This window comes from Mustela lutreola, chromosome 10 (genome assembly GCF_030435805.1).
Source record: "Mustela lutreola isolate mMusLut2 chromosome 10, mMusLut2.pri, whole genome shotgun sequence".
In the NCBI taxonomy this organism is placed as follows: Eukaryota; Metazoa; Chordata; class Mammalia; order Carnivora; family Mustelidae; genus Mustela; species Mustela lutreola.
In genome coordinates this window covers 26,359,538-26,365,537 of record NC_081299.1, presented here as the reverse complement: position 1 = coordinate 26,365,537, position 6,000 = coordinate 26,359,538, and the positions used below count along the sequence as shown (strand labels likewise).

The 6,000-nt window shown below is 55.3% G+C and overlaps 1 protein-coding gene across 1 annotated transcript in view; it reads left to right on the top strand.

Annotated features, from left to right (window-relative positions):
• Nucleotides 1-1,846: 1,846 nt before the first annotated feature.
• Nucleotides 1,847-6,000, top strand: part of DLGAP3 (DLG associated protein 3) — a 62,529-nt gene continuing 58,375 nt past the window's right edge. The window contains exon 1 of the mRNA XM_059137121.1: nt 1,847-2,434. The gene's annotated coding sequence lies outside the window, so the exon portion shown is untranslated. The remainder of the gene's footprint in view (nt 2,435-6,000) is intronic.

Sequence of the window (6,000 nt, the reverse complement as noted above, 5' to 3'; positions counted from 1 at the left end):
CCCAACTTGGAAATCTCCAAGGCCTCCTTTATGCTTCTTTGCTTCTTTGACGGCCCCTCTTCACTGAGGCAGAGCTGACTGTTGCCTCTAGACTCCAAGTATTTGTGCCCATCTCTATTAAGACATGGGATCCCTAACACAGCAATCATAATTTGTGAAGTTCAGGGCCCGTTGTTAAGAAATTATTAAGAATCTCAAGAAAGTGACAGCACAGCATTAAACCAAGAGCGGGGCCTTTTTAAGTGTGGGGTTTTATGTGACTACATAGCTCACACTCCTACGAAGCTGGTTCTGAAAGTAATTATTGGTTACATCTCCATCTCCTTATACATTACTGGATGGCTGTGAAAGAACTGCCCAGGGTAAGTCTGTTTGATTAATCTTAATCAGTAAATGGTTGTTGAATTAACAAATGAGAACTACACCATGTTCTCAATTCTAAAACACGTCAACCCTTGCTTGGGTAACGGCTTTTAGAGGAGAAATAGAAAACCGTATTAAATGTCCCTATCCATTGTAAGATGTGTTCTAATTTCAGAATAGTTTGCAAAACGTACATCTTGGAACTCAGAAAACGTGGTGGTGCTTCTGGTGTCCTACCTGATGGCTGGTCTTACACTTCATGGGAAGCAAAATGGTTTTTTCAGTTCTAAAGTGGGTTCCTGGGACCAAGTTTCTACTTTATTTTCTGTCATATGTGTTCTTGCCTGGTCCCTGGGCTGGAAATGATCTGTAACCTTAGCTCATGATTGAAAATCCTTGTTGGAACCAGTCTTGTGGGCAGCAAGATAGGTAACCGTTCTGCCAGCGCCCCCCACACCGACTTCTAGATTTCCTTGGGGGAAGGGCTTCCCAAACTCCTTTATGTCATTTATGTCATGTGGCATTTTTAAACATTTCTCTGGGGGGAGGGGGATAGGGCTTAGCTCCCAGCTTTAACTCCTTTGAGCCTGTGACTTCTACTTTCCTTGCCTCAGTTTCCTCCTTTAAACAAGGAAGAGATCCAGCAACCCCAAAGGGTTACAGGGAAAAGGGAGTTGTTGGGTGAATGTTGAATCATAACTACTTCAAAGGTCTGTTCCTGGAGAGAAGGACAGTTGGTCTCCCAAGGCTCCCAAGCCCTCAATTCACCATCCCAAAGCTTTCAAGACCAGAAAACGTGGAGGAGGAAAGAGGGCTTTAAGGATACACTCCTCTCCACCCCAACTTTCAGCGCCTGAGGCAATGTTCCCTCACACCCACCCTGGAAAATCGGAATCCAGGACCAGCCCTTTCCCCTCCATTTTCAGCCCCTCCCCCTGCGGCTTCCCCAATGCGCCCCCCCCTCCCTCCAACCATTACAGCATCGCTTTGGGCGCCAAGACGGATTCCAGCCAGGAACTGCTGCAGTCAGCTTTCCTCCGCCTCTCCTGGCTCCTGCAGCCTGTGTCCTGGCTCTGCAGCCTCGGGCTGTGCTTCGGACAGTCCCCTTTCCCTTGCCCACCAACCCCGCCCCCGCCATGGCACAAACCCTGGCTCAGGGCCTAGAGGTGGGCGGGCACAGTGGGAACGGGTGGGGGCCCCAGCAAAGTCGGCAGGTATAGCGGGGTTCTCCCTCCACACTGGGAATGCCTGGGCTCTGCGGACTGTGGGTGGGGGACTCCTGTCTGTGGCTCTGAGGCCAGGCACAGCGACCCATTCTGGCGGGAGCTGGGGCAGAGAAAGGGGGCTCCTTGAACCCAGGCCAGGAGCCGAAGTCGGGTAGCTGACCGGGAAAACCCGAAGAGTCTCCTAAGGGGATGTGTGTAGGGCGCTGTGTGTGACATTCAGGGTGTGACTGTGCCTCGGTGGGCGCGAGCCCGTGCCTGTGAGGCTGTGCGACTGTCTCCCCAACCGCCCGCCGCTGGGCTTGGGTCCCTGTGCCCAGGTCCGGCTGTGCGTGGTCGTGACACCGTGCGCCTGTTCCTGAGTCCGGCGGACGCGGACCTAGTGGTCCCCGGGGAGGGGAGCTGGTTGGCACCCCGGAGCTGGGCCTCCCCAGCGCTATCGCTCAGCCCGGCGGGCGCTCCTCGGAGACCCCGGCGGCCGTCGGCCGGCTGCGACCTCGGCCCTACTGGGTCCGGTGCGGGGGCAGGGAGCTCGGTCCCCCTCCCTCTCCCGGGCTCCGGGCTCGGCAGCCCTGCGCCGGGGCGGGGGCGGGGGCGGAGCGCGCGGGCGGGATCCCCCCGCCTCCCCTTCCTGGTCCCCGGGAAATCCAGCCTCCGTGGCTTGGCCGCCTCCCGCTCCCGCGCCCGCTGCCGCTCGGCGCTCGCTCGGGGCTCCGCAGCCGGCGCGGCCCCTCCGCTGGGGGCTCCGCAGTGCCGGGCCCCGTCCCTGGCCACCCGCCCGCCGCCGCAGCGCCCCCGGCCCGGGCCGCCGGCACCATGTAACCCGGCCGGAGCCCGAGCCGGGCCAGGTAAGCCGCGGGGAGGGGTGGGGACGGGGCCGCGCTCGCGGCGCCCTCTGCAGCGCCCCCCAGCCTCGGCCTGGATGCGGCCCCGGCGCCGCCCACGCCCCGGGCTCCCGCGGCCTCGGCTCCGGGCCCCTGGAGGAGGGGGGGTGGCTGGGCCTCCTCCGCCGCCCCCGCCCCCGCCCCGGCCTGGCGGCCCCCGGCCTGACCCGGAGCACCCGCGGGAGGACCACGCGGAGCACGGACCGGCTCTCCGGGGTAGAGCCGCGGGGGCCGGCCAGCCCCGGCCCAGTTTTGGCCGGCGCTGGAGGCTCGGTTTTGGGAGGAGTAGCCAGCCGGTTTGTGGGGGGAAGTGATGGTGCTGGGGAGATCCGGAGAGAAGTTTCCTTTGCAGGTGTGTGAGTGTGAGTGCGTGTCACTGTGCCTGTGATGAGTGTGTGAGTGTGTCACCGTGTGGGTCTCTGGGTGATTGTGTATGCCAGTGAGTGTATGCAGTGTGTGCGTGTGTCATTGTGGGTGAGTGTGTGCGTGTCAGTGGGTGTATGCAGTGTGAGTATGGAGTGTGTTACTGTGAATGTATCTGTAGACATGTGTGTGAATTAGTGTGTTGTCACCGTATGTGCCTGTGTATGTCTCTGTGAGTGTGTGTGTGTGTGTGAATAGGATGTGTGTGGGTCAGTGTGACTGTGAGTGGGTCCAGGTATCTGTGGCCTCTGTGTGTGTGTGTGTTGGCTGTGTGAGAATGTATCTGAGCAGGGTTCACTCTGAATCACTGACACCTGGGCTTTGTCCCTCCTTCCCCCCAGGGGATTCCTGGTGGTGGTCCCGGAGGCGAGGGACAGGGAGATCAGACTTTCTGAAGTCAGATCATCCCTCCTCCCCGGGGACTCCTCACCCCCAACTCAGGCAAAATCTGCATTGATTTCCACCCCCCCCCCGCCTTGATCCTCACCTTCACCTACCTCCAGGGGTACCCTCTGTGATGCTATTCCTGTGTGCTTCCTGCCTGCTGGGGCCCCTGGTGGTAGTAGGGCCAGGGGTGAGCTGGAGTGTGTGTGCTGCTTCTTGGGGCCTAGGAACTTGTGTCATCCCAGTAATGTTCACCAAGGGCCCTTTAGTGCCAGTAGCTGAGGAGGCCAGGTGCAAGCTTCTGTCCTGCTGTTAGTCATCAGAGCAGGTGGCTGTCTCCCAGACTTCCAAGTCCTAAATTTCCAAGTTCTGGGTCATTTGTTCAGTCCCTGGGCTCCAGGTGGGTCTGGGCTAAAGCTCTTTGAAGTAATAATAGTAAGAAGACAATGCCCTTGTATCAGTCCATGGCTTTTGAAAAATACTCCACTCTCACCTCCTTCTTATCACCCCAGTAGCCTCGGAAGCAAGCAGGACAGGGTAAGGCATATGAAATTGCCAGTATTCAACTGTTTTTCTTTTTTACCTACCCAAACAGCAATTTCATGTAGTTCAACTTAATATAACGCCAATTTACAGATGAGGATGTTGAGGCTCAAGAGGGAAGTTGTGTTTCTCATGATTTCACCCTCGCTCATCAGTAAGACAGAAAGACTCCAACCCAGGTCTTTGGGTGATTCAGAGTTGGGCTGAGCCAAGGTGAAAGAGTGGTGCTCCCTGGTGTGTTCTCTCTGACCCTAGGGGCACTGATTTCCCACTTCCACCCAGCTTTTCCTGAGTGCTGGGGCTACTTCTGCACCCAGCTGCCAAGGCCTAAAAGGGAGAGAGGGGGAGAAGAGAGGAGGGAGGGAAGGGAGAGAGGCTTCGTGAGTTGGCAGTGAATCAGGGTCTAAAAAGGGAGCTGGGAGGGCTAGGGTGGCAGGTGTTTCTAAAAGGAACATGAACATAGGATGAACAGCGTCAGATTAAAAACCCTGCAACCCCACCCCCACTGCCCCACTGATCTAGCAGGCAGTGCCCACTGCATTTTATGCCAGGGGGCTCACGTCCAAGGAGTGAGCTTGTATATGGGAGAGGAATCTTAGAATTGACTTGGCCTAATCCTTTCATTATAAAGTGAGGACACTGAAGCCCAGAGAAGGGAGGGGACTTGCCCAAGGTCACACAGCAAACTTGTGTGCTCCTGGCTAGTCTTAGCCCAGGAACTTTCCAACCCCCCATGTTACTTTCCATTCCTGGAACTCCCACCCCGCACCCCCGCCTCCATCCATGCCCATCAGAGCTGAGAAGAGGGGATTTGAGGAGAAGAATCAAAGACTCACTAAGCCTAAGGCTCTAAATCTTCTAACCTGGGACCCTTTTTAAAGAGAGAGCTAGATGTTATTAGGGATGGGGATTCATAACCATACCCACCACTGACGAAGCCATGGGTTTGTCTTGATTTCTGCCAGTGAGGGGTTGGAGCTGCTAAAGGCCAGACTCCCAGACTTTCTTCTGGGCAGTGCCTGCTTTCAGCTGCTGCCTGGCATCTCACATCATCTTTCTCCAGCTTTTGTTGGGGCTTGAGCTGGCTGAGCTCCATTTTCCTTCATCCCACCCAGTTTCTGATGCATTTTGCCTCTAGCTGGACCGACAATTCCTTATTTCATGGGTTCCCATTGGGTGGAGAAACTTCTGGGGGCTTTTCTGGGTTTGTAAGGGTCTGTAATTGCCCTTAAACCCTTTCTAATCAAACTTCCAGGAGTCTAGGGTAAACGATGAGATAATTGTCCCCATTTTACAGATGGGAACACTGAAATTCAGAGAGGGGTCTTCTATCTGGTTGTTTTTTTTTCCTCTTAATTCACTAAGATCAGTAGAAGAAGTTCTTGGAGTGAGGAGACGAAGGGGGAAAATGACAACAGAACCTTTTGTCTAGAGGGGCTTCTATAGACTCTTTCTAGTGTATTATACATCTCCACAGTCAGGAAACCTTTCCCTAGTCTGATTTTATTCCCACTTGGTGGATTCAACGTGTTATCTCAGTGGGAGTTGGAAGAACAGCTGTGTACCCTCCACTATACAAGCATTATGTCTTGATTCCTTCTTTACCCACCTGCCCTCCCCCCCCCCCCCCCCAGTCTGAAGACTGCTGGCTCAGCGGGCCTCCTGCTGTCTGGGGAGTCTGGGTTTGAGCTGGGGTGAGGCAGTGGCACCATCGTTATGGTAACGAGCTGCCAGCTCATTGTTGCTAATAACTTGTCAAGTCCCTGGGCTCAGATGCAGCATGCCCTCCCACCAGCCCTTCTCCCCATGTCACAGAAAGAAAAAGTGAGGCTGTGAGGGAGGGGCCGACAAATAAGGGTGTGTGTGGGGGCAGTAGAAGGCCTTGTCCTTGGGTTACAGCTTGAGAGCGAGGGGTAGGTCCCTTAGGGGCTGATTTGCACATTTGATTACATAAGTTTGTGTATGATTGCGGGGGCTGTTATGGTGAATACATCCAGAACATACTTGTATAGACCTGTACATGCTAGCTGACATGTTCATGTGCTTTTACACAGCAACCCACATGTAAACATACTTCCAAGCACCAGAACATGCTTGTGCATGAATACTGCCTCTACCATCTGCACATAAGGCACCCAAGCAATCTGGGTTTGTGGGGGTGTCCAGGTATGTGGGTGGGG